The sequence below is a fragment of the Aethalodelphis obliquidens genome, unplaced genomic scaffold, assembly GCF_003676395.1.
Source record: "Aethalodelphis obliquidens isolate GAN/ISIS:26980383/991018 unplaced genomic scaffold, ASM367639v1 scaffold27, whole genome shotgun sequence".
Lineage (NCBI taxonomy): Eukaryota > Metazoa > Chordata > Mammalia > Artiodactyla > Delphinidae > Aethalodelphis > Aethalodelphis obliquidens.
The window spans coordinates 14,766,542-14,787,781 of record NW_020837971.1 but is presented as its reverse complement, the minus strand read 5'-3'; the positions used below and the strand labels follow the sequence as shown (position 1 = coordinate 14,787,781).

The 21,240-nt window shown below is 40.0% G+C and overlaps 1 long non-coding RNA gene across 1 annotated transcript in view; it reads left to right on the top strand.

The window, feature by feature from the left end:
* Nucleotides 1–2,968: 2,968 nt before the first annotated feature.
* The window catches only part of LOC113629516 (uncharacterized), a 62,795-nt gene continuing 44,523 nt past the window's right edge, over nucleotides 2,969–21,240 (top strand). Inside the window, exons 1-2 of the long non-coding RNA XR_003436584.1 lie at nucleotides 2,969–3,484; nucleotides 4,526–4,599. This is a non-coding gene — a long non-coding RNA (uncharacterized LOC113629516). The remainder of the gene's footprint in view (nucleotides 3,485–4,525; nucleotides 4,600–21,240) is intronic.

The following is a 21,240-nucleotide window of genomic DNA, read 5'->3' as shown; positions in this document are numbered from 1 at the left end:
TGAACTCCATACGCACAGCCCCCCCATTATCATCCCCCACCAGTGTGGTACATCTGCTACAATTAATGAACCTACAGTGACATGTCATAATCGCCCAAAGTCCATAGTTCATGTTACTGATCACTCTTGGTGTTGCACATTTTATGGGTTTGGACAAATGTATCATGACATGTATTCATCATTATGGTATCAAAGAGTGTTTTCAGTGCCCTAAAAATCCTCTGTGCCTCACCTATTCATTCCTCCTTCCAACCTCCCCCAAACTCTTGGCAACCATTGATCTTTTTACTGCTTACATAGCTTTGCCTTTTCCAGAATGTTATATAATTGGAATCATCCAGGCTTTTCAGACTGGCTCCTTTCACATAGTATTAGGCATATAAGGTTCCTCCCTGTCCTTTCATGAGTTGATAGCGGGTTTCTTTTCAGTGCTAAATAATATTCCATTGTCTGGATATACCACAGTTTATCCATTCATCTAGAGAAGGCCCTCTTCATTGCTTACCACTTTTGGCAATTATGAACTGAGCTGCTATAAACATCCATGTGTGTGTTTTTGTATGGACATAAATTTTCAGCTCTTTTTGGCAAATACCAAAGAGTGTGATTGGTTCTCCCTTCAGGTCCATTAATATTTGCTTTGTATGTTTAAGTGACCCTACATTGGGTGCATAAATATTTGCAAATGTCATATCCTCTTGATATCATTATATAATGATTTTCTTTGTATCTTTTTACAGTCTTTGGCTTAAAGTTTATTTTGTCTTTTATGAGTATAGCTACCCTTGCTTTCTTTCATTTCCATTGGCATGGAATATATTTTTCCATGTCTTTACTTTCAATCTCTGTGTGTACTTAAAGCTGAACTGTGTCTCCTGTAGACAGCAAATAGTTTGGTCTGGATTTTCTGTTTGTTTGTTTGCTTTTATCCATTCAGCCACTGTATATATTTTAATTGGAGAATTTAGTACATTTATATTTAAAGTAATTATTATTAGGTATGGACTTAACTATTTCCATTTTGTTAATTTTTCTGACTGTAATTCCTTTTTCCTTTCTTCTTTCTTTGCTCTCTTCCTTTGTGATTGGTTGATTTTCTGTAGTAGTGTGCTTAGATTCCTTTCTCTTTATCATTTGTGTATCTAGTCTAGGTTTTTGCTTTGTGAATACTACACTGTTTTGATCACTGTAGCTTTTTTTTTTTTTTTCGGTACATGGGCCTCTCACTGTTGTGGCCTCTCCCGTTGCAGAGCACAGGCTCCAGACGTGCAGGCTCAGCAGCCATGGCTCATGGGCCTAGCCACTCCGCGGCATGTGGGATCTTCCCGACCCGGTTCACGAACCTGTGTCCCCTGCATCGGCAGGCGGACTCTCAACCACTGCGCCACCAGGGAAGCCCTACTGTAGCTTTATAATAAGTGTTGAAGTCAGGTAGTTTCAGTCCTCCAACTTTATTCTTCTTTAATATTTTGTTGTCTATTCTAGATCTTTTGCCTCTCTATGTAAACTTTAGAATTGATTGTTGATATATGCAAAATAACTTGCTGGGATTTTGAATGAGATTGCATTAAATCTATAGATCAAGTTGAGATAAACTGATACCTTGACAATATTGAGTCTTCCTATCTATAAATATGGAACATCCCTCCATTTATTTAGATCTTTTATTTCATTCGTCAGTTTTGTAGTTTTCCTCATATAGATCTTATGCATATTTTGTTAGATTTATACCTGAGTATTTAATTTTGGTGGGTGCTAATGTAAATGGTATTGTTTTTAATTTCAAATTCTACTTGTTCATTGATGATATATAAGAAAGTGAATGACTTTTGTATATTAAAGTGTATCCTGATGTCTTGCTATAATCATTTATTATTTCCAGGAGATTTTTTTTTGGCTAATCCTTTCAAATATTCTACATAGATGATCATGTCATCTGAGAAATAGGACAGTTTTATTTCTTCCTTCCCAGTCTGTATACCTTTTATTACCTTTTCTTATTTTACTGCATGAGCTAGGACTTCCAGTATGACATTGAAAAGTAGAGGATATATCCTTGGCTTGTTCCTGATCTTAGTGGGAACATTTTGAGTTTCTCATTATTAACTATGATGTTTGCTGTGGGATTTTTTTGGCTATTCTTTATCAAGTTGAGAAAGCGTCCCTCTGTTCCTAGTTTACTGAGAGTTTTTATCATAAATGGGTGTTAGATTTTGTTAAATGCTTTTTCTGCACTTATTGATATAACCATGTGATTTTTCTTTTTTAGTGTATTGATAGATTATATTAATTGATTTTTGAATGGTGAACAAGCCTTGCACACCTGGGATAAATCCCACTTGGTCATTGTGTGTAATTCTTTTTAGATGTTGTTGGACTCAATTTGCTAATTTTTTGGAGGATATTTGCATTTGTGTTCATGAGAAATATTGGTTTGCAGTTTTCCTTCCTTATAATGTCTTTGTCTGTGTTTGGTATTAGGATAAAGGTGGCCTCATATAATGAGTTAGGAATTGTTCCATCTGCTTCTATTCTCTGAAAGATTGTAGAGAATTAGCATAATTTCTTCCGTCAGTGTTTGATAGAATTCACCAGTAAACCCATCTGGGCTGGGTGTTTTCTGTTTTGGAAGGTTATTAATTCTTGAAGCAATTTATTTTATATATATATGCCTATACATGTTATCTGTTCTTCTTGTGAGAATTTTGACAGACTGTATCTTTCAAGGAATACTCTATTTCATCTGGGTTATCACATTTGTGGCATAGAGTTGTTCACTGTGTTCATTTCTTACCTTTATGTCCGTGGGTTCTGTAGTAATGTCTCCTCTTTCATCTCTGATATTAATTTGTGAACTCCTCCATTTTTTCTTAGTTACCCTGCCTAGAGGGATTGATTTTCTTGATCTTTTCAAAGAATCAGATTTTGGTTTTACTGATTTTTCTCTGTTGATTTCCTGTTTTCACTGTCATTGATTTCTGCTCTATTCTTATTTTTTTTATTCTTTTTTAAATAAAAATTTAAATTTTGAGATCATTATAGATTCATGTGCTGTTGTAAGAAATAATACAGACAGAATCCATGTACCCTTTACACAGTTCCCCCAATACTGTAGTAACATCTTGCAAAACTATAGTACAATAGCATAGTAAAATATAGAACATATCCATCACCACCGGATTTCTCATGTTGCCCTTTTATTATGCTTTTTGATGCTTAAGTTGTTCAAACTTTGGCCAGTAGGAACCCTTTTGACTTCCCTGTGTCTTTTTATGTAATTACATTATCTTCATTTTCTTGCTTTCTGGCAGAACGAGATGTCTCAAAATTACCTGTACTATTTTACCAGAGACCTGGAATCAGCTATTTCTTCAAGGAACCTTTAATAACCAATGGCATTTCAAAACAATATTCTGATGGCCAGGGCATCATTTCTCCTGGGCACTTTCAAAGCATAAAGATGAAAATGTTTACATATTTCAAAGTAATTATATTGATGTCATCAAATTAAATCAACATTATAAGGTTTTAGTTAATATTAATTTCAAACTCTTTTCTCCTGCTCTGAAGATCTTTTCTTCCTAACAAGATTGCTTATTTGACTTATGCTACAATATACATTAAAAATTTCAAAATTCTATTATTACTTATTATAATAAAGTCACTAAATAAATGTGAATATTTCTTTGTAGTTCTTGTCCTTATAGCCTATTAAAGAGATATGGTTAAAGTACTGTTTTAAAGTCATGTAACTATTTTTTTTCCTTGCAGTGTTATGTTACTAATTACATATCTAGTTAGGTTCACTAGTATCAGTTTACTATTGATTTTAGAGTTTTAAAAATTAATTTTATTCTTTAAAATATGTAAACTTATGTGGTCAAAAGTGAAAACTATATAAATGTGTCATCAGAAAAATATTGTTTCTATCTCTCTCTCTCACATCACTTCCCTCCACCCCAATAGAAACCCATTTTTATTCATTTCATGTTTTTTTCCTTCCTTCATTCCTTCCTCCCCTTCTTCCTTGTCTCCCCTGTCCCCTCCCCTCAGTTCTCCTCTCCTTCCCCTCCCCTCCTTTCCATCCTTTCTCCCCTCTCTCCCTCCTTCTGCTATTTGGCTCTTGTTATTTTATTTTTTTAGCTTGAAATGATATAATCTGTTTCCCAACACTTATTTACAAGTAAATCAAGGAACTAAACATACTTTTTCCTTTCTTTTTTTCTCCTTTTTAAGTTGTGCTGTTTTTACTTTGTCAGGTGATTTAATGTTTACATACTGTTCTTTCACCCTTATTCTCACCTTTGTTTTAGTCTTAGATCTTCAGTTAAATATATTTAATGCTCACTACTAATTTCCTTTTACCAGTTTTTCCAAGTATGAGCTTCCTCAAAAGGAGCTCATGGGTCATATCCCCTGAGTTTTTGCATGTTCAAAACTATTTTTCTGTAGCTTTGATATGTGAAGGAAGGTTGCTTGGATATAAAAGCCTCATTTCACACTTTCTTTTCTTGTTTTATTGTAGATGTTTCTCCATTATATTCCTGCAGTAAATGTTACTGTCAAGAAACCTGATGCCAACTTGATTTTCTTCCTTTGGTAAGTGATTTGGTCATTTTCCCTGGAGGTTCAGAAGATTTTTTCTATAAATTGTAATAATTTCTTTGGTTATGACTTGGAGTCTGTTTTCATATATGTGCTATACCTTTTTAATATGTAGATTCGGTACTTCTATTTTTCAGGAAAGCTTTCTTAAATTATAGTTTTACGTATTCTAGTTCTTGTATTTCATTTTTCTTCTTCGGGTATTCTACTTATATTTGTGTTAGATTTGATTTGCATTCTTGTCTCTCTGCTTCCGTTTTCTTGGCTTTTCTCATTCCTACTTGTGATTTCTATTTGTGATGTCCCTTATGACATTTTTTTGGTCATCCTATTCTCCCTTAGGCACCTAGTAATTTAATCTTTATTTCTGAGATGTTTTGTCTTTTATCTCAAATTCTTAACCGAATTTGGTCAGTTCTTATTTTCGTCTTATTGTTTATCTGTTTTCTGAGATGTTATTTAATATCTCCAATTGCTTATTTAATTATTCTTTCCAATCAGAAACATTACCCTTAGAAGTAACCATTATTCTGACCTGGATAGGTCTTATTTGTTTTGCATTCTATATAAATGGAGTAATACATTATGTATTCTTTTGTTTCTGCCTCTGTTACTCAATATTTTTTCCTCAGGATTCATTAATATTGTTGCGTGTAGTAGTAGTTATCTTTCATTTCTCTAGGGCTCTATTGTATGGACACAAGACTTACTTTCATTGTAATATTGATGAAAATTTGTTGTTTCCAGCCTTTAGTTATTATGCATAAAGTTGCTATGAATGTTGTTTTATGTGTATTTTATAGGACATATGCACTCATTTCTATTAGGTATATACCTAGAAGAGGAATTGCTGGGTTGCAGAGTATATGCATGTTTAGTTTTGCAAAGTACCACCAAGCATTTTTCCAAAGTGGTTATACACATTGACACTATTAGAAACACTGTAAGTGTTTTAGTTATACCACATTACTATCAAACACCCAGTGTTTTCAGTCTTTCTGTCTTAGCCATTCTACTGAATGGAAAGTGTTATCTCATTGTACCTTTAACTTGTAATTCTTCTTACTGATGATATTGAGCAACTTTTGTGCTTAATTTTGGCCACTTTAATATTCTTCTATGGTAAAGTTCAAGTGTTTTGCCTATCATTTAATTGGCTTGTCTGTGTCTCCTTATTAATTTGTAGGAGTTCTTTATAGATTCTGAATATGAGTCTGTTGTTAAAGCATGTATTGCACATATCAACCCTCATTCTGTGGTTTTCTTTTTCACTGTCTTGTGGTGTTGTTTCATGAATGCATGTTCTGTTAATGATGTCCAATTTAATTATATTTTATTTTTTATTAGTAGTTTTTGTTGCATGTTTAAGAAATATTTGCCTACTCTTATGACAATGTTCTCCTGTATTATTCTCCTATATTTCTTTTATAAGTTGCCTCAACTTTTATATTTAGGTTGGTATAAGGTAGGGGGTCCAGGTTTGTTTGTTTTTTCTGTACAACTGTCCAACTGACCCAGCCCCACGTACCTTTTCCCACTGAATTGCAGTGGAGTTTTTCCCTCACAAATGAGATGCAGGAGACTTGGGCATCTGTTCTGAACTCTTATTTCTATTATATTGGTCTCTTTGTGTATTCTAGTAACAGTACTGCATTGTCTTAATATCTTTGGTTTTTTAGTATGTTTTATATCTAGTGGATTAAATGCACTAGCTTTGTTCTACTTCTTCAGTATTTCCTTGGGCATTTTAGGTCCTTTGCACTTCCATATAAATCTTAGAATCAGCTTATCCATTTCTACCCAGCTCCCCAACAAAAAAGAAAAACGTTTAGGATTTTATTGGAATTGCCCTGAATTTATAAATCAATTTTCGGAGAACTGATATCTTAACAACATTGAATTTTCCAGTCAATGATTAGGGTACACCCTTCTATTTACTTAAGTCTATTAAAAAAATTCCCATTAATGCTTTGCAGTTTTCAGTGCAGACATTTTATACATCTTTCATTAGATTATTTAGAGATATGTTATGTTTTGATGCTATGGTAAACGGTAATTCTAAATTTTATTTTCTGCTTGTTTGTCACTCTCATATAGAAATACAACTGATTTTTGTATAGTGATCCAGGACCCTTGATAAATTTCTTAATTATCAATAGTCTGTTTGTAGGTTTATTTGAATTTTGCTCATTTTTCTCATTTATTGTTTTTTCTCATTTATTTTGTTAATGTCATTAATTACATTGGCTTTCATATGTTAAACTAGTCCTTTATTTCTGGAATAACCCCCATTTGGTCAAGATGTATTATTCTTTTTTTTTTTTTTTTTTTTGCGTCACACGGGCTCAGTAGTTGTGGCTCATGGGCTCTAGAGTGCAGGCTCAGTAGTTGTGGTGCAGGGGCTTAGTTGCTCCGCGGCATGTGTGATCGTCCTGGACCAGGGCTCGAACCTGTGACCCGTGCATTGGCAGGTGGATTCTTAACCACTGCGCCACCAGGGAAGTCCCCCCACCCCAAATTTTTGTAAGTAATTTTTTCTCAAAATTGTATACACTAAGGAAAATAATTGTCCATAATCTAAAGATTAAGGGTGGAATTCCTGAATGAGTTGTGTGTGTGTGTGGGGGGGGGAGTGGGGACTAAAAGAGGGCAGAGGGCTGTGGTTCCTAAATCTCCAGCTCAGAAAAAAAAGGCAAGAGCCTCTGACACTTCTTCTCCTGGGGTATTTCACAGTGAATAAAGAAGGAAGAATTCTCAGCCAGTCGGACCCTTAGAAGATGAAAATGATGACAATAGTAATAATAATACTGGTAATACCAATATCGATATAACAAAAATGTCGTCTCGGGGCCTAATTTAATCATTTATAAAACAGAGTGAACTCAATAAATTATCTTTAACTTCAATTCTAGCTCCATTAGCTCCATTTTTTTCCCCAGTTTTTCTTTCCTTTTTCCAAAAAAGACAAGTGTGGAGGTGGCTTAATGGTCTTACATAGGTCCCTGAGGATGTGCTAGTCGTTTCTGAGACCCTCTGGTGTGAAAGACAACTGTTCCCAGTGCCGAGAATGCAAAGGAGACACAAATTAGTCATAATGTGTAATTTATAAATTCCGGGCTGAATAAATTGGCATCAATTTGGTCATGAAGTCAGGATACTTAAGAATCGATATGATACGTGGACATATTTTTGCAAATCTGGTGCAATGAAGAATGCTGGATAAAAAATGGACTTTGGAGATCATTTTTGCCCAACCCATCTCATCTCATAGGTAGAAACAGTTTTAGAGAAATGAAGGAGGAACAGCTAGAATTCATGTTTGGTAATTACCAGCTCTTGCCACTGGGAGGCAGCACAAGGTAATGGTCAGACCTCACCTGGGAGGCAGGCAGGCCCTGATTTCATTCCTCAATTTGCTACTCTTGGCGTGAACCCTGAGCAAGTGACTTAACCTCACCAAGCTTTAGTTTCCTTATCTGCAAAATAAGAATAGTATCTATTTTACAGGGTTGTTATGAGGATTAAAATGAAATAAGACACTGTATGGACAGCATTTAAAGCAGAATCTGACACATAATAAGGCCTAGTAACCAACAGTTCTTGCTAGTTGTCATGCTTTTTGTATATTTTACATATGATTGCTTTGAATTTTCATGCTGATGATTTCTTTTTGGAATCATTTATACATTTATATTCTATATACTACATATGCTACACACACACGTGTGTGTGCACGCACGCACCCAAGCTTTTGGAACCCTTTCTTTTGCATCATTCGACCCTTTATTACTTTGCACCTCAGCTACGTTTCATTTTGAGAATTCCAATTCCTTCTGATTTTTGTTTGAATCCTAAAATAATGACTCCCCTTTCCTGAACTCCTGGTCATCCTTCTGGCAGTAATTCAGACATGGCAAGTAGAGGACCTTGGCAATGGCACTGCACGACCACACAGCTTCCAGAACAGGGTAGGTATTGTTAGGGGATCCTAACAGTTTTAGTGACGGTCATTTTCAGTGTCTGTGTTGAAGAGTACACGGACTTGGGAGACCTTTCCTGTATGTCTGTGGGTCTTCGGGGGTGGGGAGCGTGGAGTCGGGGGGAAGTTGGGACTTTTGTGGGCAGGAAAGTTGTATGTGGGTCAGGGGAGTTACAATGCTGATGGCGAACAATTCAAAGATGTACAACTGGATCTCGGTCTCCAGATTCAAGACTGTGCATCTACACGTGTGCAGCTTGCCATCTGCTAACTAAATTCTGAGCTTTACCTCTGCCCAACCACAGGGGAGTGCGTGGGTTAGATGGTGGCGGGAGAGGAGAGATGCCACATGCATTAGAGTCACCCAGGTGGGGCAAGGGGAGCTACACGGCATTCATTCCTAGAGATCTACTTCAGTTCTGATTGTAGGTAAAGCTCTGGCCTTTGTTTACCCTTTTTCCTTCTCACCTTAAATCCTTTTTTGAATCAAAGTGGTGATGCAAGTAAAATAAGCTCCTATTAAATGTCCTGTGATTTTAATAACCATCAATTTATTATTTAAAGTCATGTATGACAAAAAGGAGTGAACCCTACAATGTCACTAGCAGAGCATTTTTGGACGTGACGCGTGATTCTGTGTTCCGTATTTTACCACGGATAATGTGGAAGAAATGAAGCTATTTGGCAAGAGGCAGAATTTGGGAGGGGGGAGCCATCTCGCAGTATTTATATTCTTTGTGTCATTTTCAGACTTGATGTCTCTGTCATCAGTTCTAGTTTGTTCCATTATTAATGCCACCATCTGGTGAGATTCTAGCCCTCTTGGCATTTCTTCTGTTGAAGATTCTCGTGATCCTAGTCTATAAAAGAAAAACAAATGGGCATAGTGTGAGTAAGGCCCAGAAAGTCAATTTACTTCTGCCCCCTAAAAGGGTGCCCATGCATTCTCTGTCCCTTTTCTCTTTCAGTTTTGCACAATGTGTATTGGAGATAGGGAACGTATATTCTGCCTGCATGATTTCTAGAACGTAGAACATTGTTTCAAAAGACAAAAATGTGACAGTACAGCAAGGTTACAGCTCTAAAGAAAATTCTGCAGGAAGAAAATCAAATGGGAGAGGCTAATAAGTCCTACTGATTTTTGAATTTCTGAGAACCGAGTGAGGTGATGGCTGGACCACAGCAGAGTGGTTGTTTTGTTTCCATATTTATCAAGGATGGTAGGGTGGGAGCCAAGCAGACTGGTGGATTGTAAAAGGTACATGAATGAAGAGGGAAAAACCGACACAAATAGGGTGATCAAAACAAATCTGGAATGTCAACCAGGAGTCCCTACCTAAAGTCAGGGAGCAGAGTGTGCTTAGAGGCAATGGAACTCCCAGGTGGGTCTGTTGGTGTTTCCTCAGTGGCACCGCTGGTCTCTGAGCAGCCATCATGTCATCCAGGTCGGTGACATTGCTGACGTCTGGTTCCTGGACTGACTGGTCTCCTGGGGGAGAGGGCAGATGGTCCATCCGTGGCTGCTTCATTTTCAGCTGGCTGCATAACCACAGTGTAATCATCTGTTGAGCCTTGGCTAGATGGAATAGTGCTTTCTTCTGTAAGCATTGGACTTAGGTTCTCAGGTGGCAAAGTTTGAGATAACGCTGAAAAATAACAATGACAACAACAACGAGTGAAACGTGACTCTCTGTTAGATTATTTTCTTCATTCAGTTGCATTTATCCCATTCCTAAATCAAGGAAATTAAGTCAGAGAAAAGGGACAATGACACGCTTTTTTAGGCAAAGTCTGCTTTCACTAAAAATCACGCCTGACATCAAAAGATGCTCAGCATTGCTAATTATTAGAGAAATGCAAATCAGAACTACAGCTTCAGCTCAAACCTGTCAAAATGGCTATCATTAAAAAGTCTACAAATCATAAGTGCTGGAGAGGGTGTGGAGAAAAGGGGAGTCCTCCTGCACTGTTGGTGGGAATGTAATTGGTACAGCCACTATGGAGGACAGTATGGAGGTTCCTTAAAAAACTGACAATAAAGTTGCCATGTGAGCCTGCAATCCCGCTCCTGGGCATATACCTGGAAAAGATGAAAACTCTAATTCAAAAAGATACATGCACCTCAGTGGCCACTGCAGCACTATGTACAATAGCCAAGAGACAGAAGCAACCTAAGTGTTCATCAACAGACGAATGGATGAAGAAGATGTATATACATAACGGAATATTTCTCAGCCATAAAAAAATGAAATATTGCCATGGGTGGACCTAGAGATTTATCATACTAAGTAAGTCAGACAGAGACAGACTAATATTATATGATTATCACTTATATGTGGATACTAAAAAAAAATGCAAATGAATCTATTTACAGAACAGAAACAGACTCACAGACATAGAAAACAAACTTATGTTTACCAAAGGGGAAAGGGAGGAGGGATAAATTAGGAGTATGGGATTAACAGACACACACTACTATATATAAATAGATAACGAACAAGGACCTACTGTAGAGCACAGGGAACTGTATTCAATATCTTGTAATAACCTGTAATGGAAAAGAATCTGAATATATATATAACTGAATCACTTTGCTGTACACCTGAAACTAACACAATATTGTAAATCAACTATAGTTCAATAATAAAAAAATAATCATGCTTGCATGACATGGTCCAGTTAATGCAAGCCCTCCTCCATTTCCTTTTATAAGACCTGCTCTTGGCCTCTAAATGTTGATACAAGTGATCAGATCACCAGGTCTGGAAAATAATGAATTTACAAAATTTGTACATTGTAAGGTATTTGTTACGTTAAATCAAGGCAATGTCTCTCCATAAATACGGCACTTGTATTTGAATGTGTCCTGGGAGGGGAAATAATCTTTCCTATAACTAGAAATCAACAGAAATTCATGATAGTCAACCCAACATATTTAAATTTCAAGAAATTTCTTTTACCATGCTTGCTATTCCTCGCTCACATCTCTCCAAACAGTGGTTTAGATGACTGACGTGTTCTATGCTTAGCCAGGGATGGGACAGTCGCAAGCCAGCAACACAGAGAATAAACTTTTCATTCAAGAAGAACCTTTTCATTAAGGAAGAAACAAAGTCATACTGAGCAGATTTTCTTATCGATGAACTCCTAAGTCGGAAAGTATAGAAAAACATTTTTCAACTTCAGAATCATCACAGCAAAATACAAGCAAAATACATGCTAAGATGTCTGGCTGCCAAAAGTCACCTAGAGTATAAAAGCAACTATGTTTTTAAGAACTCGAACATGAATCATTTGCTCTGAAAACGTCAGCTTCTCCAAAGGGTTTGCGGTGACTGGGAAAGAGAAAACTCAAATTCAAATTGGAAAGCAACTCAATTCAGGTGCTGAGCTAGAAATAATATAGACATCAAGTGCAGGCTGGAGGGATTGCTGCCCTGAGCTCTCCTGCTCCAGCAGCTGATAATTAATATTGTGTTTCATTCATAATGCCTGTGACTTCAGCCAGCTGCCAGCTACAACCTGGCAGTTGCCACCTGCCTCTAAAAGGACTAAGCCACACACCGCTGCAGCTGCTGACCTTCAGCACCCCCTGAAAGGGGCTCAGGGTGGAGATCAGGAAGGAGGCACCCTGTGCTCTGGGAAAAACCGGCAGAACAGGCCTTTAGATAGATAGATATTTTCAGGAGAGGAATGTTTTTTGGGGGGTGGGGGGAGGTGTGAATCTTTTTTTAAAAAATTTTTTATTGGAGTAGAGTTGATTTACAATGTCGTGTTACTTGCTGCTGTACAGCGCGGTGAATCAGTTATACTTGTACATATAGCCACTCTGTTTTAGATTCTTTTCCCATATAGGTTATTACAGAGCAGGAGAGGATTTTATGAGCCCAATTCTTGCATCTTCTCATATCTAGAAAAGCACTAAAGTCATTCGCGGTGAATCTGTTCCTCGCGACCAGCAGCAAGCCTTTGTGAAAGCATGTGTGCGCGCCCCACTTCACTAAGACCGTATATAACACTGACCTTCCCCCCCACCCCTTTGGAGCAGTTTCTCGGAGCTCTCTGAGATGCTGTCTCCGGGGCTATGGTCCTCATTTTGCCCCAAATAAAACTTAACTCACAACTCTCACGTTGTGCTTTTTCTTTTCAGTTGACACAGCCCAGGCATTCATTCATCACCCACCTTTCCCTCCATCTTTCCTTAGTGAGGCATGGGGGAACCATCCCCAAATTTATCCTGTCTGAGAGCATGTGTCCAGTAGGCAGAGGTGTGTGGGAAATAGATGAGCTGTGTCTTCTGAGCTATGCTCCATTCTTACTTCTTCCCTAAACTGCATATTTCTTCCAAAATCTAGTTCATAGTTGCTCCTGCCTTAGTTAGTACATTCGCAAGGCCACCTGGGGTCTGGACTGTTCCCAGCGCTCAGAGCATTTTCTCAACTGCAGCGATGGGGCTCTCAGGACAGCAGGCTCACCTTCCTGGGTCCTTGTTGGACCTGGTCACCTCTGTCACCCAAGTGGCCCAATGGCCCAGGCTCAGAGGCACACTGGGCCTTAAGACGCACAGTCCAGTGGGCAGAAATTGAAGATTTTACAGAAAGATGTAAAATAAGACCTTCTTAGTCTCACCCTCGAGGATATTCTCTGTCAACCATTTGGTTGTACATCCCTGTAGATATTTTCATCTCAGACGCTACATTATCATCGCAAAAGAGTGAAACTCTACGGACATTGCTTAGGAATTTGCTTCCCCCTCCCCCTCCCCCATTAAAATACACATAAATTGAGCATTAATCTTACCACCTCCGAAAACCTGTCTTCAGGCATCCTAGACCAAAGGGCCAGTTTCTTCACAGGAGAAAAATGTTGGTTTGTTTCCTATAGAAATGTACCTTTTCCTTATTTATTTATTTATTTATTTCTGTAGGAATGTACCTTTTCCTTTCCAGAGATTTTTACCTTCATGCCAAGTGAAGGCACTGTGTATCTGCCTTTTATTCTACAAGAACGAGGCCTAACCAAGGATAAAACAAGAGCCTTTCTAAAGACAAAGCCCACTACCACCCTTAGAACCAGTGGGTGCCCATGTCTGAAAGCTTTATGAGTTCTCTTTCCTTGAAATTTTAGAATACCACTGAAGAAATAATTGCGGTCCAGTCTCAAAGTAGCAATCTATTTTCCATAAAATTTGTAATATTAATAAATAAACTTTTGTGTGATCATTAATTATTTTTCACTTTACTAGACAGGAAGCAAAAACCCCAGACTGTCTGCTTTGTCACATACATGAAAAGAAATCCATAAGAATTCATTTAGAATGAATTTAGAACCATTGTTCCACCGAAGTAATTTTTGGTTTCCTTGATGAAGCTTTTGTTATCTGTTCAACCAAATCGTTCTGTCCCTTAGCCTGTGAGATTGTTACTTGATCCTGTTGATTCTGTCAGAGAAAACCTTAGGAAGATTATTCAAGACATCTTTAAACAAACAAAAGGAAGGTCAAAAGGGCATGGAGACAGGCGCTGTGAAAAGGCTCACCAATTAGCCCTCTGGATTAGATATTCAGGAAATGTGAGTGAGGGAAGTTGGTTTATGAGCACTTTATTTCTCCTTTGAAAGATGATTGTTGACATCCCCAGGTCCTAGTGTACATCTGATCCCTCTACAGGATCTCAGTTGTTAGGGGATTTGTCTTGCTCTGTAGACATAATAGCAACCTTTTAACCCTTTGATTGGAGATGTCCCTGCCATGACCAGCCCAGTGTGCCCTATTGAAAGGTTTCACGTTTCTCTTTGCTCTAATCCCATCCTGCACCTGGGAAAATACATACCACCTACATCCCGGATCTCTCTACTAGCAGCTTTCCTATCACAATATTTTAGTAGGGCGTCTGGGACCCAACAGCAGCTATGGCTCTTCACCCGCCCATGAACCAGAGACTCTCATCATGTCCCACGGTCCCTCTGCATCACTGAGAGGAAACAGGAACTGGGCCGATGTTCTGGGTGGGCCTCTTTTTAAAAAAATTTTATTTTATTTAATTTATTTTTTAAAAATTTATTTTATTGAAGTATAGTTGATTTACAATGTGTTAATTTCTGCTGTACAGTATACATTCTTTTTCATATTCTTTTCCATTATGGTTTATCACGGGATGTTAAATATAGTTCTCTGTGCTATACAGTAGGACCTTGTTGTTTATCCGTTCTCTTTATAATAGTTTATACCTGAGCAGGCCTCTTTAAGATCTTCACCAGGGGGCTTCACCAGCCACCTCTCTGTCTTAGCTTCCCCAAACACCATGACCAGCCCTAGCGCATCGCTGGTCTTAATGGGGACTCCTTTGTGTAATGCCGTCACTTTATTCCTTCAACTGCCCATGACTTTGGGAAAGGAGACCAATAAATGTCTCCTCCAAGGACATTTCCCTCTCTCTAGTCTCTCCTTTTGCATCTGTCAAAGCCCCTCGTATCACATGATATGGTTGTCCTCTGTGGCTCTTCTGTGCTTTGAAGCGTTTTCCCAAAGCTTGTTGAGGGTACTGTCTGCTCCCAGTGCCTCTGCACTCTCCCGTAGAACAGTGTACTCCTCAGGGAGAGGGACAGAGAAGTTATGGTCACACACCACGGTCACCAGTTCAGATGGTTCCCTGGAACAGGTGTGGGATTCACAGCAACACACCAAGATGTTTAGTACGGTGGACTCAGTTTTCAGGTGAGGAAGCTGGGGCTCTGGGCGGGTAAGTGACAAACCCACAGCGACAGGGTCCTTGGTCCCGTGGCTAGACTAGGGACCAGCTCTCCTAATTCTCTTCTGCTCACTCCCATTCTCACCATTTGCTGCAAACACAGCTCTGCTGCAAACATAGCTCTGCTGCAAACAGGTATAACCAGGCAGGATGGGAACCCTCGTGATTTTGAGTTAGAAACATATACGCTTCAGAAAATGTACATGTATCTTTAAATCAGGAAATTCACCAAGATGTAAGACTTCACCAACCGACACTTCCTATTACTTGAGAGATCTGTCTAGACAAGGGTTTGTTTTTCTAAGAATTAGCTAGATTTTTTTCCTACTACAGATAATCCCTGGAAAGATAACTTTTCTTTTGTCTTTTAATTATGGGTTTCTACTACTCTGACAGTTTCTAAATTCCTGTCATATTTAAAAGCATTGTAATAGTAATAGATAACTCTGTTTCTGAAAATCCAAATTTGGAAAATTTTGTTTCTAAAAGTGCCCTGGTTTTATTTGTTTCAACCAGAATTTCATCGTTAACAGACATTCATATATTAAAATATTTATTATTTTTATTTTTCCAAGTAGAAAAGTGACATGTGTATTAACAAGAACATTGGAAACCACAGAAAGTAGAAAGGACTTCAAAGTACTCCATAATACTACTCCTATAGTTGACATTTTAGTACCTTCTTCCAGTCTTTCTGTGTCATTTTTTGTACATGTATAATGTAATATATATTATATATATATAAAACATATGTAATATACATAACCTCTTATATGTAAATTTCATATATATGAAGATCACTGTGTTTTATATATACATATATATATGGTAATTTGAACATTTGTAATAGTAAGAACATTAACAAGAAAATTATCCAAGTGTTATTATAAAAATGTAGATAGAAAAGACAGTTGGTTTTTAAAAGCAGGAATATGGTTAAAATGATGGAGCCTGTCTTCAAATGTAAATAAGAACACTGATGAACTCAAATAGCTATATGTAATAGATGAATGAAAGTATAAAAAGATGCATACCGGAAGTTAAGGAGGAATATTAATAGCACCTATTTACAATACAAAGCACTTTGTTCCAAAAGGTCATTTGCAGATTGTGCTGGGAGGTTTGCATTGAGGGCCCAAGGACATCTTCCCTGGCAGAGGGGCGGTGGGCACTTTCATGCCCCAACACTGGTTGGGGGGTCCCGGGGTTGGGCCTGGCTGGGCTCCAGAGGTGTAAGCGAGGGGCAGGCAGATGAGGCTGCAGAGAATGGGGCTCAAAGGAGTTCCTCTGTGGGTGCAGCTCTCTTTCCTATTTGCCTTCCTGCCTCCCCTCTCTTCCTCTGGCTGCTACTGAGGACAGCACTGAAGTGGGGGTCAGAGAAGGGGAATGGTGAGGGGCTTCTCTTCCCTCTCTCCTTGCATCGTCTCCTCTCTTTCTTCCTATCCCCTCTTTCCACCAGATATGCTTTCAGAAGACTAGATGCTCCTGGCCCGGGATCTGGGGGTCAGAACCAAAGAAGTGTAAGGATGGTGACAGCTGAGGGTGGGCTTGAGTCTGTAGGTAGGCTAGCAGCGTGTGGGCCAGGCAGGAGACCCTCTTCGGCTTTAAAGAGAGAAGGGGGGTTATTTCACAGCCGTACGCATGCAAACAGCCACTGATCTACAAGGCGCATGTGTGTCTTATGGACAATTGAACAGCATCACCTTGATTTAAAATCCTGGTCACATCAGTCAGTAGACAAATCAGTAGGTATATCCAGCTCTAGGAGGTGGAAGGAAAGAAACTGAAAAAGCTAAGTCTACAAGGTACAGGGCATCGAGATAATTCTTATTTAAGAAGTCGAGTGCACATTGGAACTTCTGCAAATTTAGAAGAGGGTGACTCATACCGTACATATGTACGTATGAACTTAGGAAATTTTAACATTGGTTCCTCCTCAATGGTTTTTACACCTCCAGGAGGCACGTCGTTTCCTTCTAAGAGATTCTGGTACTTGTTATCTTCTTCAGGTTTAACCTTCTTGTTCATAGGTGCTTATTGTTACGTTGGGCCAAATGACACCAAGTAATGAAATTTATCCAGATCCAACATCGATAGAGGACGTACGTAGATGGTCAACCCTTACGTGTATCACCAAGCATCAGGAAAAGTCATAGCGGGATAGCAAGGGAAACAAAGTTAAACAAAACAGTATATTATTTCCAGATTATCTCGAGGGTGGAAGGAAGGCAGGGAACGTGTGATGATAGGGCTGAGCAGTGAAATCACAGCGCTTTTGGGGAAGAGGCTCATTGGCAAAGTTGAATGGAGACAGACATAGAAAATGGGAAAATAATCGAAATCGGGCATAAACAGCCAGTAACTCTTTATTAAGTGCCCACAATGTGACGAATGTTGTTCCAAAAAAAGGCTAGAAAATGTGAAGAAATTATCCCAAGTAAATCTTTCTAAATGATTTGGTTGGTTAAATGTTGCTAGAAAGAAAAAATGGCCTGGCATTCTTACTGAGTCTCAGTTCAGAGGCAAGCAGATTTTGATCTTGGCTAGAAAAGTGAAATGAGTAAGTCAAGTTCTAAAACAGTAGGACCTTGGGAGACGTCTGCGGGACGGCCCTGAATCCAGCAAAGGTGGGTGGTTCCTGATGCAGTATAGGAGACATCCTGGCCCCAGGCATCCTGTTGCCATGGCCCATCATTGGGTCTCAACACTGTTAATCTGTAGACTGTCTCGTCTGTGGCAAGGGCCAGAGCATGGGCAGAATTGCCATAAGCAAAACTCACAAGACAATAGTGACGGGGAACCTCTCGTATTAGTCTTTTAAAAAAATGTTTATTTAATATTGGGGTAGAGTGGCAATGTCGTGTTAGTTTCAGGTGTACAGCAAAGTGATTCGGTTATATGTATCTATTCTTTTCTTTGTTAAAGATGTGGTTTTGATGTGGACCATTTCAAAGTCTTTATTGAATTTGTTACAGTATCGCTCCTGTTTTATGCTTTGGTGGTTTGGCCCCAAGGCATGTGGGATCTTAGCTCCCTGACCAGGGATTGAACCCACACCCCCTGCACTGGAAGGTGAAGTCTTAACCACCGGACCGCTAGGGAAGTCCCTCTATTCCTTTTCAAATTCTTTTCCCATTTAGGTTATTACAGAATACTGAGCAGAGTTCCCTGTGCTATACAATCAATTTAAAAATAAAATGAAAACAATTGTTCGTTTTAAGACTCACAGATTTAGAAAACAAACTTATGGTTACCAAAGGGGAAAGGTGAGGGGAGGGATTAGTTGGGAGTTTGGGGATTGACATATACACACTACTATGTTTAAAACAGATAACTTGTATTAGTCTTTATCAAAGCCTGTGACTGTTCCGCCGGCCAGAATGCTCTGTCAGCTGATCATATGGTATCAGGGGGGTGATGACACCCAGGAAGCCCAAAGACCCTGGAAGTCACCTAGGAGCAAGGGCATCTGAGTTACCTGGACACTAGCTAGAGTATTTTCTTTTCTGTTTGGTCATTTGTTTCGTTTCTTAGCCTGGTTTCTCCCGATCCTGCTTGGGAAGTGGCATGCTTTTTAAGAGGCATGTTAGGGCTTCCCTGGTGGTGCAGTGGTTGAGAGTCCGCCTGCCGATGCAGGGGACACGGGTTCGTGCCCCGGCCCGGGAAGCTCCCACATGCCGCGGAGCGGCTGGGCCCGTGAGCCGTGGCCGCTGAGCCTGCACGTCGGGAGCCTGTGCTCCGCAACGGGAGAGGCCACAACAGTGAGAGGCCCGCGTACCGCAAAAAAAAAAAAAAAAAAGAGGCATGTTTGAACAGATCTGTATTGTTTTTACTCGTTAACTCTCAGAGCGGGAGCTGGGCAGGCCTAATCGCCAACCCTGGGCATGGATGGGCGGCAAGGAGCGCTATCACAGAGGGTCCTTGGAGAAGGTACCTTCTCGAAGGGAAGGGAGCAGCCTGAGTAGAGTTCAGGTTTGCTTCTGTGCTGTCCGGTGTGTGTACGAATTTCTAGGAAATACGCCTAAAACTAGGTGAAACTTCCTTCCTTCCTTCCTCTTGTTCCCCTTCCTGCTGTTTTCATTCAGTACTCCATCAAACAACTATCCGTGTTGCTCTAGTCATGTTTAGCTTATTGCTTCTAAGCACATCTGTCCTATTTCCTTATCTCTTCTCCTGCGATGGACCTCTAGGTAGCTTCCAACTCCCCATGAATACAAATAACTCTGGGATAGAAATCCTGATGTGCCTAAGAACCGACTCATGAGAGTTTCTTGGGGTACATCCCGGAAGGGGGATTTCTGGATCCCGAAGGATGAGCGTATTAAAGTCCAGAGTGACTGCACTCCGTTACATTCCCCACCTACACTTACCTACGCTGCCAACAAATGCATTTTCTCTTCACTGTATCTAGAATCACGTGGAAGCCCAGTTTCTAGAATGGAGCCCAAGGTTGTCTGTTGGCTGGTAGTGTGGAAATACCAGTTTGACTCCTCCAGATTAAGGTTAGGTCCTCGGGCCAGCTGAGTCTGTAGGTGGGGTCGGGTGGTCTCACCCAAAGGAGGGTGTGTTCTTGAGGCAGTTTTCTCACCCTGGCTGTCTAGACTCGCTGAAAGAGACATTTAGGCTCCAATATCTGCATTGGTCACAAGCACCTCCTCCCCACACCCGTTCCCTCCCCAGTGATTCTGCTACAGCTTGAGAACCACTGGGTTAGGTCAAGCTTGGATAGAATAGAGATAGTGCATCTGCTGGGGTGGAACATTAAGCCATTCACTTTCATTCATCACCATCATCATCATCATCACTGTCATCATCAATACCTAATGCTAATAGTATAAGAACAAAAAGTTACTGAGCCACTTTCCCTGTGCTAGGCACCAAGCTAAACCCCTTATGACAGAGTCCTATTTATCAATAATTCTTACAAGAATCCTACCCCTGGGTACTACTCCCACTTCAGAGATGCAGACCCCTGCCAGGGAGATACAGGTCTCACACATACCACTAAGACACCAGGCTCCTGGAACCCCGCAGCCTGGCTTTCATTCCCTCAGTGCTGCCTTTGATGAGCTCCCTCTGAGATGGAGGTTTGTGGGCCCGTGGAGGTCTCTTGGGGGGCGCCCTTGGCGTCAGTACTGCACGGAGTGAATGGAGTAGGGTTTTGCAGAGGGACTAGTTAAAATTCGATGCACAGCTGAGGCTGGGGAGCCTGGTGCAGTGGCAGCCCTTCAGAATTGCCCAACATGAGGCACCAGGGCTCAGTCTCTGTGCCCCTCTTTGGGTCCCTGGTGTGATCTTTTCCCAAAGAGGGGCATCACTTTGGGCAGGAGGCTCCCCTTGGCACAGAGCAATCTGACGGGAGAGGCTTGTGTCAGAGCTGGGCAGTAAAGTGTAAAAGCAGATTTTATTCAGGACTGTTGCAAAAGGGGAAAAGTGACCTCAGGGTAGAAGCGGGCTTGATTCCATACACAGTGAGAGCAAGGAGCAGAGTGGGGGCCAGTGGATGGAAAATTACCAAGAGGAAACATCGGGGATGAAGGAGATTCTGGCTAAACCGACCTAACAGGATCTTTGCTGGAGGCGGAACCCCAAGAACAAGGATGGAAGGGCACCAGTATTCACCCCATTTGGCGTGTGTTCAGTCTGAATTTTGCCCTGGCATTTGTCGCAAAACTAGGAAAGTGTCTACCGAACAAGCTTTTCCTAAACTTAGGCTCTGAGCACATTTCAGTTTCAATCATTAGAGAAATGATAAAGGTTTGACCTTGGAATGGAATGATCATCTAGCCCGATGCCCTGATTTTGCAAAAAAGAATGGAGGCCGAGGGTGGTCATAACCTGCCCAGGGCCTCACAGTCAGAGAGAGCTTCCCTGGCAGCAGATACAGAAGGGGCGTGGCTGGGTGAG